The 19129-nt window shown below is 44.3% G+C and overlaps 1 pseudogene; it reads left to right on the plus strand.

Annotated features, from left to right (window-relative positions):
• The first annotated feature begins 5496 nt into the window (after nucleotides 1-5496).
• LOC110331196 overlaps nucleotides 5497-19129 on the plus strand; it is a 69437-nt pseudogene continuing 55804 nt past the window's right edge.

The raw sequence follows: 19129 nt of genomic DNA on the forward strand, positions 1-19129 counted from the left end.
TCACAGCCTTGAGAAGCAGTGATGGCAGATCCCCGCAGCTTGCTGACTGGCCAGTCTACCCAAATAGGCAAGCTCTGGGTATAACGAAAGATTCTGTCTCAAAAACAAAGTGGGGAGTGTGACCGAGGAAAACATTTGGTGTCAACTTCTGTCCTCCACATGTGCATACACACACACACACACACACACACGCATGCATGCACACATGTGCATGCACATGCACACACACGTGCACACACATGCACTCGCTGCACACACACTCATATACATGCATGTACACACACACAATCATACACATGCACACACATAAAGGAAGGACAGGGACAGGTAGCCACACATAGGAGGATAAAGACCCTTTCACAGCCAACGAAAGATCACTGGAAGACTGCTGCCTTCAGAAGTGCAAGAGTTTTACAATAAATAATGCTGCAATCTAAAGAGGTTTGATGTGTTTAACGGGCTTTAATGTGAGCAAACACACAGTCATCTAAGCTGCTTTCACTGCAGATCCGTAGCCTGGTAAAAATGCCCCATCACTGGTACTCACAACAATTTAATGGCTTAGGTAGATTCTATTCCTTGGAGGCAGACGGCAGCTGGAATGCAAGGCTCAAGTTCCCAAAGTTCAGATAGTTTTAAAACATTAAAAATATTTCCCACAGGAAGAATTAATTTCTCTCAGGCCAAAAAAAAAAAGGAGAATTTCTTCAATTAGTCCCACGTTTTGGACAGAAACAATAGAGATGCTCGGTCCCATAGGTGACTTCTGCAGAAAAGCTTAAACCAACGCTTTCCCAAGAGGCCATATCCAGGTCTGTTAGAAGTGTGTGAGCATGAATATATGTAGGCAATTTACATATTCAATGCACACAGTTTACATAGACTGACAATGGCCAGACAGCCCATACTCTTTTCAAGTCCACAATTTATTCCCGCTGCCTATAAGTTGGATGGCTTGAAAGTTCGTCCATCTCTGTTCCTTCTTATTCAGATACTGTTACTGCTCTGGGTCCCCAGAGAGAGGCACGATGCTTAATTCATAGAATCACTATGGTATGTAAGAGTGGAAAGGATTCTGTTCTCCGCCCCCTCTGACATGCAGAATTAGGCAAATACAGACAAAGTCATTCAAAATATTTCTACATCCCTTCAAAGGTGGTTGGGAAATGTCAGGCTAACGGAGGGCAATGCGTAGACCCTCCCCTCCTCTGGAGGCCTGGGACGGCGCATAGGCTTTGGGGTTATGGCATAATTGGACCTTTCCCCAGCTCTGCTGACCACTAATGAAATTATGCAAGTGACTGAGACTTTCAGAGGCTTTACATTCCCATCTGCAAAGTGGGAGTCAAAGACTTGAGAGGACGCTAATGAATTCACTGTAAATGTCCAGACTCAATTTACCTTTGTTTCAGAATACTAACTGTCTTTGCTGTGTGGCTTTGGGATTCTATAGCCTCCAAAGAAGTCCCATAGATAACTGCTGCTGAGTAAATGTAATATAATCATTCTCATGTCCCATGTCAGCATAAAAACTAAGGAAATTCATAGGGTAGCATTCATATATATATATATATATATATATATATATATATATATATTCATATACATGTATGTATTCAGCTAAGGTTATTAATCTAGATATTGTCTTGGACCTCAGCCCTTTGAGAGCACACTTTTCAAAACAACTATGTAGAGCCAGATTTTGGGGTGTGGTGACTGTACACCTTCTATCACGGCATTCAGAAGGCAGAGGCACGTGGATCTATGAGTTTTAAGCTAGCCTAGACTATATAGTGAGTTCCAAGCCAGCCATGGCTACATAGTGAGACCTTGTCTTAAAACAATGAAGAAAGAAAAAGCAAGGGAAGGAGCGAAGGAGGGAGGGAGGGAGGGAGGGAGGGAGGGAGGGAAGGAGAGGGAGAACCATGAGGAGGATGGGGAGATGGCTCTGTGGGTTAACTGCTTACCATGCAAGCTTGAGAATTAGAAGTTGGAGCTCCAGCACTCATGTTAGTGCCTGGGTAGGGACAGAACCTGTCTGTAACTTCAGTGTTCAGAAAGGGAAGACAGAGGACCCCCGGAGCCAGCTGTCTAGACAGATTATCTCTGAACACCTTATCTCAATGAAAAAGGTAGCATAATCAAGGAGGAAATCTCACAGCCTCGCTTTGACAGGCACATGCATGGGTGTACATGTGCACGCTCTCTCATGCATGCACACACACACATACACACACACTCAAGCGCATACACACACATTCATTTACACGGGTGTAAGTTCACAGCACACACCACACATGCATACACCTGCAAAAAAAAAAAGAAAAAAAGTGAAAAGAAAGAACCACATGGCTGTAAGCTCTTTCAGAAACAAAAGTACAATTGAACATCATCAATTTCCCACTTTCAGTTCTTCCAAGTATTAAAAAGGGTTCAAGAACCAAAACTCAGTGGTAGGAGAGAGAACACTCAGTCCGGTCCTTGGCTGCTTTTCATCTGAGGCATTTCAGTTTGGTTACTTCTCGGAGTCACTGAGGACTAATGGTGCAATGTGATTGTGCCTAGATGGAGTTCCCATGACGAGGGACACTGGCTCATCGCTTGTGGTCCTGCTGGGGTGCCAGTGTTTCTCTTGCCCCCAGGCTTTTGGGGTTGGGGACATGGCAGGCAGCACATTTGCTTCTTGGGACATTTGTTTCCAGTTTTGCCGACACTGTGAATGTGGTTATTTTTGTAGCTCTGTTAGGAGGGAGCCTGGCATTTGGGTTTTCTGGTTGGAGTTAATTATAAATCATTAGGGTTCCAGTGCCCACAACAAAGTGCCTGGACCTTGAAGCTCAGTTGCTGTTGATCGCCAGGGTTCTACCCAAAGCCCCTGCCTCTTGCTAAATCACTCCAAGGCTCATTATGGAGAAGGGGGAGGGGGTGTTATTTTAAGATGTTTTCATTGGCTTTTAAATGGAAAGCTTAAGTTCCAAGTCCCCCCCCCTTTTTTGTCCCAGAGAAAGATAAACTTCGGGGACTGTAAATCATGAGACTTGTGTGTCATTTGAAAGGATCCATGTTTTAAAGTCAGTCCAGTCACCTCACTGATGACTTAGGGAAGTGAAGAGGCCATGCATAGTAAAAGAGGCCCTTTCAGTAGCACTGGGCCTATGCCCGGATCCTTTGCTTTGGAATGACAAATCATGTCTACTTTCACCCACATACACACAGTCACCCCACATTTATAGAAATAACACGATGGCCTGTCCGGTAACTTCAGGACCAGCCATGAGCAAAACTAGTAGACCCGAAATGACAAGCCCCTCTCTACCTAAACCCAGTCTTATTTCCTGCTGATCATCAGAGACCCACAGCCTTGCATCCTGCAAGCCTGCAGCCGTAGTGGCTCGTACATGCATCCTCCAAGACAATACCCATTGTCACCAAGTTTCTGCCAGTAAAATGTCTCTGCTCGAGGCTGAAGGAAAGGCCATCCAGAGACTGCCCCACCTGGGCATCCATCCCATATACAGTCACCAAACCCAGACAGTATTGTGGATGACAACAAGTGCATACTGACAGAAGCCTAACTTGTCTCCTGAGAGGCTCTGCCAGAGCCTGACAAATACAGAGGCAGATGCTCACAGCCAATAACTGGACCCGATACCATCGAGCACAGGGTCCCCAATGGAAGAGTTAGAAAAAAGACTGGAGGAGTTGAAGGGGAACCAACCAGACCCCCAGAGCTCCCAGGGACTAAACCCCCAACCAAAGAGTTCACATGGAGTGATCCACAGCTCCAGCCACACATATAGCAGAGGATGGCCTTGTCGGGCATCAATGGGAGAAGAAGTCCTTGGTCCTGTGAAGGCTCATGCCCCAGTGTAGGGGAATGCCAGGGCAGTGAGGTGGTAGTGGGTAGGTTGGGGAGCACCCTCATAGAAGCAGAGGGAAGGGGAGTGGGATAGGGGATACTGGGGGGGGGGGCTGACCAGGAAAGGGAATAACATTTGAAATGTAAATAAAGAAAATATCCAATAAAAATAAAATAAAATAAAATGTCTTTGCTCCCACAGATCTCTGTCTCCAACTAAAGAGCACATGATTGATCAAATTTTAAAAATAAAGACATGCGCTTGAACATTGACTGCTGGTAGCTGTACAGTAGTGTAAGACATGTTTTCTAATGTCTGGTTTTATTTTGACCTCCAAATCCTCCTTTCTCCAAACCTTCCTTGGATGAAGCAGAGCAGGTGGCTGACACACTCACTTCTTTCCAGCTCTGCTCGAATGCCGAGAACAGTGCTTGGCAGCCAACAGGCTTCAAGGCTCACTTGTAAGTCAGGGACGCCTCTGATGCTCAGCCCAGGGAGTGGCACTATTAGGAGGTGTGGCATTTTTTTGGAGTATGTGTGGCACTGTGGGTATGGGCTTTAAGGCCTTCATCCTAGCTGCCTGGAAGCCAGTATTCTGCTAGCAGCCTTCAGATGAAGATGTAGAACTCTCAGCTCCTCCTGCACTATGCCTGCCTGGATGCTGCCATGCTCCTGCCTTGATGATAATGGACTCTGAACCTGTAAGCCAGCCCCAATTAAATGTTGTCCTTATAAGAGTTGCCTTGGTCATGGTGTCAGTTCACAGCAGAAAAACCCTGACTAAGACAAAGGCCATTTCCACTTCTCCTTCCTTCTGCCCCCGATAGGTCCTAAGGATGGACATAAGCACAGAGCTCTTGCATCTCATGGAATGGGTAAAGTTATTCCAGCTATCCTGGAATTCTGAAGCAAGAAGAGCACTTCTGTACCAGAAGGGCTAAAGACACAATCCCCACCCAGGACTGCACTGGACTCAGCCCCCAGGGAAGCCCCGTGCTTCCCAGCTCCAGTCATTACTTTTCAGAGACTCCACCTAGGAAATAAATAACAAAACAACCAAAAACAAACAAAAAAGAAAACCCAGAAAATCCTGAGACGCATGACCTTTACGGTTTGCTAATGAAGATCTTTCATTCTCTTTCTCACTTCCAAATCTGGAATTACAAGTTTCACTATTACTCAAAGATAACGCAGCTAGGTGAAAAGGAAAATCAAGGATGCCACTTCCCTTCACTTGACTTCTAATGTGGAAATAGACTTTTTAATGTCAGCATTACATTCTAATGACAGCAACAATGAGAGGTGGAAAGGGATGGGCTGATACTTGGTGCCAGAGAAGCCACTGAAACCCACCCTCTGTCAAACAGTACTGACCTTGGCCTCCAACTGCTCCTGGGGAGGCCTGCTCCACCCAGTTCTCATGCTCCTCCCTTTGATGATATTAGTGATATTTACAACTACACTGTTCTCATCCTCATCCTCCCATGGACATCATAAATCCAGCTCCTAGCATGGAAGATCATCGGTGAAGTTCTCTACATTGTCCCCAAGACATGCATTTAAGGTAGCCTGAGTCTGGGTGGATTGTGTGACTGGGGGAGGAAACACACTTGCTTCTGTCTGGTTTCCCTTGATCATGGAGCTGCTTCGGTGGATGGCAGATGATGCTGTGTCCCAAAGCAGCATCAGCTGGGAAAAACCTCCAGGTGAGGGGGTCCCATCAAGCTTCATTAGAGCAAATTTGCTAATGCTTCCTCCCCTTCTAACGTCCTTACTGTCAAGACCCATTTATGAAACAGAAGGCTTAAGACTATAAAAGATTAATCAGGTTTTCTCTTTTCTTGAGAGGGTAAAAACACGGCTTCCTTCCAGGGTGCGCTGCATGATGCTATCGCTGCCTGTTCTGGGAAAGAGGAGCCTCTTCTCCTAAATGAATGAACATTTTCTCTGGGTTTTATCTCCCTGGAGTCTTTCATAGCAGCAGGCAGCAGGCAGAGACTGGCAGATCAGCGTCTCCCAATATGGTGGAGGAAGAAGGAAGGGAGAACGAAGTCTAAGACAGTGGTTTTCAACTCGTAGGTCTCCACCCCGTTGAGTGCTGCATATCAGATATTTACATTGTGACTCACAACAGGATCAAAACTACAGTTATGATGTGGCAAGGAAATAACTTGATGGTTGCAGGGGTGGGGGGTCAACACAACATGAGGAACTATTTTAAAGGGTTGTAGCCTTGGGAAGTTTCGAACCACTGCTCTAAGAGGACCATCTGTGAGTCGAAGGACAGAGACTGCAATATAATAGTAGCTCTCCCCGTTAGTCAAAGAATGGGCAAGGGTGTTATTGTGCAGATTAGGAATGCCTTGTGAGAAAGCAAGAAACTTTGAAGCAGGATTTAGAAAAGGTAATAGACAAGGTAACTCTGGAGCTAGGCATGGTAGTAGCACACACTTGCGATAGCACAGAAATGTTCATGTAGATCCAGGGAGTAGCCTCAATGAAAGCCTCAATGCTGTGGCCATCTGATTCCCCATCAAAGCATCAATAGCATCTTCAAATGGTGCTGGGAAGGCAAATGTTCACATTTGGAAGGATGAAACTCAATCTCTATCTCTCACGCTGTACAAAAATCAATTTTAATCAAATCGCTTAATGTATGGCATCAGTCTTTGCAAGTATAGGAAAGACATGGCGGGGGGGCACTTCAAGATATGGGAATGGGGACTGACCCTCTGAGAAGGATTCCAGTAGCTCAGGAAATACTAAGCACTAGCTAATAGGCAGCATCCAATTAAAAGATTCTGCACGGAAGAAGAAGCAGTAGAGTGAAGACATACACTACAGGGTGCGAGGGAATCTTTCCAGTCACTCACCCAGCAGAGGGGCAATATTTAGACTATACAATGAACGTGAAGCCCTGGCTTAGAAAGTACAAGCATGAGGTTACAGCCCCAGAATCCATAAAGCTGGTCTTGCTGGTACTCACTGGTAATCCCGGTGACACAGAGATGGATGACCCTTAGCTAGCCACCCAGCACAGCCTGCTTGGAGAATCCTCCCACCTCCCAGCCAGTTAGAAACCTCGTCTAAAAAAAATACACTGACCGCTCTTAAGGAGCACATGATGTTGGTGGTTAACCCTCTGCCTACATGCTCACACGCATGCACACACGTGAATGCAGGCACACACACTTTCTCCTTGAATATAGTCATCCTATATTGCTCTCTTTACACCTTAACATTTTAATTCTAATTTGAACTGGTAATTGGCAATGGTCTGTTTCTCAAATCCCTATCTCCAAGTGAGGAGTCTGACCTGGCCTGCTCATTTGAATTGAACCCAGTTCCAATAATAAATCATAGATCATTGACAAGCCCATAAACTTCTTTTTTTTTTTTTTTTTTTTTTTTGGTTTTTCGAGACAGGGTTTCTCTGTGTAGCCCTGGCTGTCCTGGAACTCACTCTGTAGACCAGGCTNCTCACTCTGTAGACCAGGCTGGCCTCGAACTCAGAAATCCGCCTGCCTCTGCCTCCCAAGTGCTGGGATTAAAGGCGTGCGCCACCACGCCCAGCGCCCATAAACTTCTTAATAAATATGGCTGTCAGTGTGGTGGGGATGAAATGGCCAAGGGTGGGCTTTAAAGCACAGCACAGCAACATGCTCATGTGCGGATAAAGGTGACATTCCCTAACAAAGGCATTAAGGTAAGGAAGGTGAACTTTTTAATGTCCCAGTTGGTTCTCCCAAGGACTAGTAACTGTGATTAAGGATGAAGGAATGGTCCTTTTTTTAAGATAGTTGTAAGAGAGCCTCCTTTGTCCCTGGGAAGACTGACCACACCCCTGCACAGTTTGGCCAAGACTCTCCCTGCAGCTTCTGTTCACATAGGCATATATACAATTCTTGATCAAGATAAGGCACAGATGTGTGAGAGATGGTGACACTAAGGGACACTCTTCAGCCCAAATGGGAACTCTGGAATGACCCAAAGGCTTTAACCCAAGGGAATGACCACTCAGATGTTCCTGCACTTTTCCAAGAGGACTGAGCCCATTTTCAGGAGATCAGCCACTTGGGAATACACACATGCACACAGACCATCTTCCCTTCCAGTCTCCTTCCTTCTTTCCTTCTCTTTATTATTTATGATTCAGATTCACAAGTCTTCATTCAAATTGTTCAAACTGATTCCTAGAAATGCCACCTTAAAAAGATCTCCAGATTCACCAGTACAAACCAATGCTTTCTCCAGATCTGGTCCCTCTCTGTGTCATGATTCTGTTGCCCCTCTTCTGCCACACAGTCTCCGGCAAACATGACCAGACAGCAGGGAAATGACAACATTAACAAGCCCATCCTTTGCTCCTTTGAATTGTGTTTGAACCATGAGCATCACTGAACAAGTCTTTAGCTTCTAAATCCCCTGAACTTGGGGGGAGAGTCCCATTTGAGCAACAAAACCAACTGCTGAAAACAACCAAGAAGTGAACCAGCCTCAGAAGTATGTCACTGTCAGAACAATGCAGTCAGCCACCAAAGTCAGACGCAGAAGTTCCTCAAAGGGAAGGGACCATGGCTGTGCTTAAGAACTCCATAGAATCTGGGTGGCAGTGGTGTTTCATGCCTTCAATCCCAGCACTGGGGAGACAGAGGCAGGGGGAATCTCTGAATTTGAGGTCACCCTGGTCTACAGAGTGAATCCAGGACAGGCAGGGCTACACAGAAAAATCCTGTATCAAAAAACCCTCAACAGCAACACCATGAAGATGTCAAGTCTGCCAAGGTAATATAGAAATGCAATTAAAATAAAAATGAGTAGTAATACTTTTAAATATTTCTTATGGAAAATTAGATGAATAAATCTAGAATTTTATGTTATGAAAACTTTTGTGTTAAAATAATAAAAGTGATGAGGGTAAATTAGCCCTGACATATGTGAAAATATAAAATTACATTAATTAAAGCAACATAATACAGGGCCATAAATACACATGCTGGTGGAACCCAAAAATATATTGAAACTTAATATATGCTAAAGAAGTATTAGTTCTAAAATGTCATGCACACAATGGGTCGCCATTTAGAGGGGAAAAATCAAATCCACTCCTCTAAGAATAAGGCAAAATAAATCACAGATGTAACAAATATTTAGATGTAAAATCTGATAACCACAAACTCTTCTAGAAATCAGTGAAAGAGATTCTTGTCCAGTCTTAGAATTGGGCATGGAAGGCCTCCTAACGAGGGCTTGTGAGTCAGAAGTCAATGAAGAAAACCACCCTTGGTTTGGTTTGAGGTAGAAAGTACATAGGACAGGCTGGAATGGAACTTGCCATTCTCCTGTCTGTCTCCAAAGCACTGGGATTCTAAGTGTGTACCAACACACCCAGGTATAAGAAGCCACTCTTAAATGTGAAAACACACACACACACACATACACACACACACACACACACACACACGAGAAAAAAGTAAATCTTTCACATCAAAGACTTTCACAGGCAAACTCAAGATTACATGATAAGTAAAACAAGAATCCACTTCATAGCACATAAATTCTGCCACTAACACCTTAATGGATACAAACAGATGGTCCACAAAACAGCAAGCTAAAGGGTCTTAAAACTTCTGTGGGGTGTGCTAACCATCTTCCTTAATCCCAGAATTAGGGAGGCAGAAGCAGGTAGATCTCTGAGTTCTAGCCTCTAGAGTAAGTTCCAGGACACCAAGGGTTACCCAGAAAAACCCTGACTCAAAACACGGAGCCAAATCAACAAAATGTTGCCAGTTTTGTTTATAAGAAAAGCTCAATTTTTCCCCTTGTGCAGCCTTGGCTGTCCTAGAACTCACTGTGTAGACCAGGCTGGCCTCAAACTCCAAGATTGGCCTGCCTCTTCTTCCTGAGTGCTAGGATTAAGGGCGTGGCCCATCCCTACCCAGCAAAAAGGCTCAATCTTAATATAAGTGTGGTTAACGCTATAATGAAATGTCATTTTTTTTCATCTATCAAAGTGCACACACATAAAAGCTTCATTTGTTTCTTGGTCTGAGACAAAGTCTTACTCTGCCAGATTCACCTCCAACTCTGCATCCTCCTGCCTCAGCTTCAAGAGTTCTGGGACTACTGGTGTGTGCCACCGCATCATAATCGACCCGCACAAGTTTGATATTCTGTGTTGCTAAGGATGCTGGGCAGCAGGTAATCTCATGCATTGCTAGCATAAATGCAAAAAGCAATACTGGAGTTCTAAGTGTATGCACCATGGGCAGTTCAAAAGTCTTGGTGTTACAAAAGTCAGCAAACTTTTCCTATGAAGGTCCAGAAAATAAATCCTCCACAATGTGGAGCTGATGTGGTCTCTGCCCCAACCATTCTGCTGTCACTGTAGTGTGAAGTTAGGCCCCGATGACAGATGTATGTCTGAGCATGCCTGTGTTCTAGTAAAACTGCTTATAATACAGACTGTAGATGGGTTTGGCCCAAGGGTCCTAGTTTATCAACTCTGCTCTAGGATGCAGTAGGTACGGCAAGGCAAAGTACTTCCTCACTGTGACAAAGACCACAGGCTCTCTCCAATTACTTTCCTATAGTAAAACACGTATGGCTAGTAAATGGATGCAAACACGGACTTGGGAGTCAAGGGTTGCATTTTGAAGCCCTCTTTGATGTTCGTGAACCATTTAACCAAATGTCTCCTCCTGGTCTGTAACACAAGCTTCATGTTCAACTTCTCATTTATGTGCTGAAGGAAACTCTGCTGCTGCTATTCTGTTCGTTCTTCCATCCTCGATGATTAAAGACAGTGACCAGGATGAAGTCCCACATACTGTACACATAATGATGAAGCTGCCATCAGCCAGGGTCCCTTGAATGACCTGAGTAGCACAGAGTGACTGAGTCCTACACATACTAAAAAGTGTTTCAAATTTGACCAGAAGGGAGAATCTTTTTTTTTCTTAATAACCTCCTGAGAAGTTAGTGTTCCTGATAGAATGTTTAAGCAATTTTCTGTGAACTTTAACGGGATTAAGGTTTGCTCTGGGAAGCCAATTACCCACATGTCCAATTACCCACACACACAATTGCCAACTGTCAGTCAAGGTTCTACTGACCCTTAGCCAGACTTCCCTTTCTGCATCTGACAATGATCATCTATCCACACACTCCCTACCCCATAAAATGTCCCTGCCAAATGTGAATCTGGGAAGTGGCCACCCAGGTCATTTTGCTTATACTCATAATTCTGATACAACTTTGGTACATGCTTCCAAAGTTTCCGCCATCTTTTGAAATGCTTGGAACCCATAGCACAATCAGAAATAAATTCATTTCTCTTGGTGGCATTGAATTTTTTTTATCTATTGCCTCAGCTAAATAAATCTACCATGCTAGATTCACACGTTAGAAACTTGCTTGAATTTACTAACTGCTCACTAGGTGCCGAAGCCTACACTAAACACTTTCCATATATTAGCTGACAGACAACACTTCTTCCCCACAGTGAAGATCCCATAGCTAGGGCTGGTTACCCACGCAGGAAGTGGCTCCACTTATGAGAGAGGTCATACCAGCAATGACAATACCAGCTAGCATTTCCAGGATGCTCACAGTATGCCAAGCACCAGAATGAAATTCTTTAAACATTATTATTTGTAACCTCACAAAGATGCTCTTAAAAAAAAAAAAAGTTTAACCACTAGCGGTAAATTAATCTCTGGTAGGTTAATACACTCCATTTAGAAAAAGAAAAGAAAACCAAATGCTTTCCTAAGACAAATTTCTAATAATAAAGCTCAACCCAATTCTCTTGCTTAGGGACATAGAGAAAAAATGAAGCTACTCTTAAAGGGGACATGATTTCCCAGGGGCACATCAGCACCATTGGATCAGAACTGGTGGGAGGATTTTTATACACACTTTCCAAAGAGAAATATTATTCTTAAAGACTAAGAAATACATGCATGCATACATGCATACACACACACATGCACACACACACACACACACACACATGTGCGTGCGCGCGTGCACACACACACACACACACACACACGTACATGCACACACGCTGGTTAGAGCCGTCTCAGGGATCCTTCAGGAGGCAAAGCTTTGAATGTTCACTTGACGATGTAATGCTCCTGCTCTTTGAACAAAGAATGCATCTCATATTGCCTCCAAAGACTTGGCTTGGTTTAAACTAACCTCAAATTATAGACATAGGAGGGAGAATTAGATTTTGATTTAAGGAACAGAACAGGCTGAGTCGGAATGTTTTTGTAATCTTTCTCGAAGGGGATTTGAAGGTCTGGTGTATGCCTATTGGACCTCAGTGTGGCTGGATAAGTATTTTTGCTGTTTTTGTCTTGTTTGGTTTTGACTTGATTTATAGTCTAGGCTGACCTGGAACTTACTATATATCTCAAGTTGACCACGAACTCCCCCCCTGAATATTAGAATTGCAGTCTAGAATTAGAAGGGTGCACTGTCATTCCTGACTTCCTCTGGTTTTCATGGTGGGTTTGGTAGGATTGGTTCCGTCTTGTGGAACTTCGGAGTCAGGGGACAGAGAAGAGGTCTCACATGGACATCTGTTGGGCTACAGGTTGTAAAGTAAGTGAATCGACATTGGAGAATTTTAAGGGCAGGAAATTTAGGACACCTGGAGCCTCTGAGTTCCTTGCTACCAGAAGGAAGACTCAATCCTTTGACACTGCAGTGTTGTCTGAGGTCATACCCCTGTTTGCAGAGCGCTCCCCAGAAGGTTGCTGACAGAGGAACTGTGGAGTGATTAAGGACATTCACTCTAAAGACATGCAGGGTTTCATGTTACCCCTCACTAAAACATAAGCCTTGGAAATGTGGCTTTGAACACACTCAGATATTTTTCTCTTCCCTATGGCAAATGTAACGAGAATATCTAATGTAGGACTTGTTGAACGACTGAATTTATGTCTTGTACCTAACATTGGTATTATACCTGTGTTTGCCAACACCATTTAGTAGTTCTATTTAGGCAGAGCATCTTCAGCCACATCACACTATGGACAGGATAGACAACAATCCTTGGGAGTCCCTGAGACTGACTGTCTTCTTGGAAGACTGCTCTCTATAAAAGGAAGGTCAAAACCCTTGTGTGTGAGTGCACAGATCTGAGAATGGCCTTCCAGCAGACTCCTGGGTAGGCTTATACCCCAGGATGTAGCAGAGCCCAGGGACACAGAGACACGCTCAGATCTGCAGTCTTGGCACCCAGAGCTCTGAGCATCCCTGACCTCTGGTCCCTAGAGGACCACCCTGGCTTTTGCAGAGATAGAAACAGCCTCTCTCTGGCACAGACTCCCAGATATAGGAGCCTCATTGGGCTGAGTCAGAATACAGCTTCAACAGCGACACCCTCTGGCAGCTAGAAGAAAATGACAGATGCAAAGAAAGAAAAAAAGTTATTCCCCGGTTTCCCTGACTGCCCCAGGCTTCAAATACCTCTGAAATCACAAATAACTCTCAGGTCAGAAGTCTCAAGAGAAAAGTGTTTTCAGTCCTGGTATCACCTATCGGGAACAGATTAGGTAAACTAAATCTGTTTAAATGTTGGGAAACTAAACCGTCCATCTATCTATTGATCTGCCTATTTCACAAATAATTATTCAAGATTTATCATGTGAAAGCCACCATTCAAAATACAAGGGAAATCGCAGCAAGCCAGCTATCCAAAAATGTGTGACTATAATTCTGCTGTTTGGTTATAGAGTAGCTCATCCAAGCCACTAGACAAAATTAAATTGCAATGTCAAGTTCTCCTTCATGTTCTTATCTCAGCATGCAACTTAACCCTGACCCTGACATGGGGAAATTCACAAAAGAGGTTGGCTATCCTCTGCCAAAAACTGCTCTCTTTGGCCTAACCAGTGACTGTAATTCTCCCAAGGAGAATACTCATTGGGGTTCAGACTGTGCAAATACAGTCCCCGCTGGCATGCAAACAGCCTTGTAGACAGGACACACCTCGTTACTATCACTCACCAACACCTCTGTGTAACAGAAACAGTGAAGGAAAAAAATCCGAAGAGAGAAAAATCTAAGGGGTGGCTTTCAGAAAGACTGTGGTGAAGTAATGTGGCATAGTGGGGTCGGGGGGGGGGGGAAGTACCACAGTGTGGGGACCAAGAGGCACAGTGGGAGGAGCAAGCGTCCTGCCAAGACACTGAAGAAAAGTGTAGAGAAACACAAAATCTGTTTTTCTTTTTTTCAGAGTCACTGAAAGGAGAGAGACTAGAAGACAGTATGGTGATCAATAACGATCCAAATGACATCTCCCATTAAGACTACACGATTTAGGGACTGGAAAGATGGCTCAATGGTTAGAAACACTGGCTGCTCTTCCAGAAGACCCAGCACTCAAATAGCCCCTCACAACTGTCTGTAAAACTCCAGTTCCAGGGGATCCAACAGCCTCTACTGGCTTCCTCAGGCAATGCAAACACGGGATAAACAGGCAAAATGCTCATACTGATAGAAACAATTTTTTTTTCTTTTTAGAAAAATAACTATGTACTTTTTTTTTTTACAAACACCTGAACCCATAAAAATGAGGATTCACTTTTTTTTTTAAGTAGGCAAAGTGGTTAACAAAATGGAGACAGTCTTTATTCAGCAGAGGAAGCCAACAGCTCTCATTGAGTTTCTAAGGAGTGAAAACTACAAGAAGCTTGGTGGGATTTTGTTTCTTTCTGCAACAGGGTCTAACCTCTAACTCACAATCCTCCTGCCTCAGCCTCCCTTCACCATGTGCTGCTAACTCCAAAGCTCTGGTTGGGAAAATACCTCCTTCAAGAGGTACAGGAAAATGATCCAGAGATAATCCCAAGGTTTAGTTTAGCCAGCTGGGGTGTGAAAGACACGTGCTGTGTGGCCTAGATAATAGAGTCACCAGATCTGTCTGGAGTAAGGGAGGGTGCAGCTGGCAGAGAACAGAGTGGAGATGGGAGGTCTGTTAGCTGCCTCCTAGGTGGTGTGTGCTGTAAATCATGTCTAGTATCTCCTGAATTCAGCATGTGTGTGTGTGTGTGTGTATGTGTGTGTGTGTGTGTGTGTGTGTAAGTGCATTTGCCTTTGTGTTCATGGACCTTAGGGAATGGTATAAGCACCAGCCCCACCACAGGAGGCAGGCAGCATCTGGCTTTCAGTTATTCAATGTTTGAAGAGCTACTCTTTGGGTTTGGGTAGGTTCTTAGGTTGGTTTTGGTTTTGGTTTGTTTGTTTGTTTGTTTCAGTATTGGGTTTTGGTTTTCGTTTTGGTTTCAAAACAGCACTTCTCTGTGTAGCCCTTGCTGTTTTGGAACTCACTCACTCTGTAGACCAGGCTGGTCTCAAACTCAGAGATCCACCTGTCTCTGCCTCCCGAGTGCTGAGATTAAAAACATGCACCACACCGCCTAGCTGGGTTTTTGGGTTGGTTTGGGTTTTTTTGTTTTGTTTGTTTGTTTTGTAATGTAATAAAAAAGGTTTTGATGTCCAAGGATTTCATGGAACAATAATTAATCACCATTGTATATTAAAATGTTGGGGCCCTGCCAGCTGGAAATGATGATCATAAGTTCCTATTTATAATAGGGATGTGACTGTACCTGGCAATCCTAAAGATCTCCACCAATATCACCTCTACCAGGGATGAGAAGATTGAAAGAACCTGGCTGAGAAACATGTGCAAACCACAGAGCCTGGAATCCTGAGCTTCCCAACAGGACAGACACTCCCTAGACTCCAGCCCTCAGCAGGCTGCAGAGGTAGCATCGGGTGGCACTACTCCTCTCTCTCTACCTTCCAAATTCTGGGCCATCAATGAGGCCAAGCGAAGCTTCAAACTCAGCAGTTAAAAAAAAAAAATCAGAGTGTTCTGAAAGAATCCCTGGAAGACACTTTCTCACCATACGCACTGCTAACATAGCTCAACCAAAGAGCGTTCATGATCAGTTGAATACGGTTTCTTGGGAAAGAGTCCAACTCATAAAGACACAGGTCTCACAGATTCAAGAAGCTTTCACATCCTCATTACGTTATCATTTCTACAGGATTTGACGCCCTTAAGAGCTCCACTCTTAGTCCAAGATGGACGGACCACCAGCAACAGCCACTCACTTACACTGAAGAGCTATAATAATGGACGAAGGCATCCAATATGGTTTTGTGGCTTTTCCTTCCCACAAACATGCTTATGACTTGGTCAGTCAATTATCCCCCTGACTCCTATATCCATTTACAGTAATTCCTATTACAAGGGGGTCCACCTCTTGCACTAATGGCAGCTTCAATGATTAGCTCAAGGTCCCTCACTACTATGTTTAGCTACTCTGTGTCAGACCTCCAGGACCTCGCTTAGTGCCATAGGAAAAAAATATAGATCCTTGAGGAGCTATAATTGCTGCCGCTACTCCTCCCACATCCACCTCACCAGCACACAGAAATCAACATGGGTGACAGCCAGCAAGTGAATGCTGGGAACGATGGCTTCTGTTGCTTTGTCTATGAGGCAAGTGCTGCACACAATGGGATTTATTCAGCAGCAGGCCTGTCCTAATTCTATTTTTCCCTATTAATATTTTTCTCACTGATTTAAATTGTTTCATCCAGGCTGCTGTCCCAGACTACAAAACAGACACGGCCACTACAAACTACATTATAATAAATAGATGGTTCTATCATCACATGGAATTCTTTGTGTCACCTTCTTTCAGTGGAATAATCCCAATTCATGAGAGTTAGAAGATGAACAACCAACAAGGATGAAGGAAGAGCCCAAAATATAAGTCATATACAAGATAGAAGGGGGGAAATAATATGAAATTATACTAGAGCTTAATGCAAGGGATATGGCTAGTGGTGGGTGCCCTCCCCACCAATCCTGACTTCTAAAACCTAAATGCAGGGTGGGGATGGAGAAGAAAAGGGAAATTAAAAGCAGAATTCCCGCCTCAATGCTCAAAGTGTAGCCCACAGACAGCAGCAATGGTGTTACCTAAGAGAGTGTTAGAAACACAGAATCTCGGGCCACATTCAGATCTATGGAGTCAGAGATGCATCTGATAGAAAGGAAATGCAGGTTAATAAAGGGAGCTGACGTGAGATATCCCTTCAGAAGAACTTCAATAGGAGGGAGAGCCTGGTGACCATGGGAGCCATGGTCAGCCTCAAAGTGGGAGAGCATTGGAAGGGATGGAGGGCCATACCACAAGAGCATGATGGGGCTTGAAGAGAGAGAGAGAGAGAGAGAGAGAGAGAGAGAGAGAGAGAGAGAGAGAGACAGGCCCCCAAGACGCATGATGGGGCTTGAAGAAAGAGGGAGAAAGCCAGGCCCCCAAAACGCATGATGGGGTTTGAAGAAAGAGGGAGAGAGCCAGGCCCCCAAAACGCATGATGGGGTTTGAAGAAAGAGGGAGAGAGCCAGACCCCCAAAACAAACTCGGGGTTTCTGACTCCTAAGTTCCCTAGAGTGGGTAGGCAAGTGACACAGCCTACATGACTCCTGACTTGGAGGCAGTATAACACTAGGTGGGAACGTAGTTTAAAGCTGCCTTTGTCTTGGGCAGCAGAGTGGGAAAGGGGGAATTTGCTTTTCCTGCCCCGAAGGTTGAGTGCTCTAACCAGACAGATCAGAGGCCTGGAAGCTCTTTATTTTGAATGACATGCTTCGGGGAGGTATGGCCTAATTTGGGGGGCAGGGGCAGGTAGAGAGTCTTTGATCGAACAGCATCTTAATCAACATCAGATGATACGCATGCACAACCAAGTCTCAGTAGCCTCTACCCAGCTTGTTAGAATGTGAGGAAACGGAATTCTAAGGACAGAGATCTATGTGTTCTAAGAGTTTGGCTACTAACAGAGAACATTACAAAAGAAAGCAAGGTTGCTCTATACGTGCGCTAGGGCCAGGACTGTTAATCAGGCTCTCTAATAATTCTTCAGAAGCTTGGGAAGAAGTTGAGGAGTTCAAGGCCAGACCACGCTACACAGAGAGATCCTATTTCAAAGAAACCTGAAGTTCTACAGAGTTTCTTGCCTGAGAATTTCTTGTATGTACATGCATGTCGAGGCACATGTTCACATGTATGCACACACCTGGAGACTAGAGGCACCTCCCTCTCCCACACCGTCCCTATGCTTTAGCACAGAGTCTCTCACTGAACTTGTTGGAGCTCAACAATTTGGTTGGCTCAGTATCAGAAAGCCCTAGGAATCCTCCTGTCTCCGAGTCCATGGTTGATAGCACATGGCCTACAGACACACATCACCACCCCCAACCTTTATATGGGTACTGAGGATCCAAACCCAGGGCTTCAGGCTTGCATTGCAAGCGCTTCACCCAATGATCTACCTCTCCGGCCTCTTTTCCATGAATTCTGAGTCAGTCTGCTAGTCATTGTGTTGACTTTGATAAATGTTTATTGTCACTTTTTATCTGTACTGCAGAGATGCTGTGTCCTACAGTAGAAGTACTTACAAGCTGCTAGGTGACATAAAGATTTGTGTTTTATTGGGAAATCTGCCCTTTTGCGTAAAATTTTGTATTCTACTGCTTTTTTTCAAGTCAGTTTATTAAAGCCAGATTAATATACAATAATATTCAATAATATTTTGATGTGACTTTGCAATAAATTTTGGAAATAATATATTCTGGTGCATTCTACAGCCACGATCAAGATACAGAAAAATACATCATCCCCAAAACCTCGCTGTGCAGCAAGTTGCCTTCCTCCGCCTCCGTTTCCAGGAAGCCATGTCTGCTTGGTGTCTATCCGGCTTTGTTCTATTGCTCTTAAGTCTAGTCTATCACACATCCATGCCCCATATGATTCACATAACTAGTTCTGTTGCACAATTAGATTTTATCCAATGACTAACTGCCTATATAAACCTATGTCCCAAGAGACTATGCCATTTGGTGATGCCATTACTGTCTTAGCTTAAATGTACTCCAACATGCTCACATGATGTCATCATGTGATTGACACATTCCTCAGAAAGCATACCCTTCACTAACCAGCATGGGCTTGCTTCCCAACTGAAGCCTACACCTGACCTTTTATGAGTTGAAATCATTTTTAAAAAAGAAGAAGGAAAGGAATAGAAAAGAAAAGATGAGATAAGAGGAGCGGGGAGGGGAGAGGTAGAGAGGAGAGGGGGGGACAGGAGGGGAAGGGATAAGAGAGGAGGGAAGAGAAGGGACAGGAAGGAAGGAAGGAAGGAAGGAAGGAAGGAAGGAAGGAAGGAAG

The sequence above is a fragment of the Mus pahari genome, chromosome 14, assembly GCF_900095145.1.
Source record: "Mus pahari chromosome 14, PAHARI_EIJ_v1.1, whole genome shotgun sequence".
NCBI lineage: Eukaryota > Metazoa > Chordata > Mammalia > Rodentia > Muridae > Mus > Mus pahari.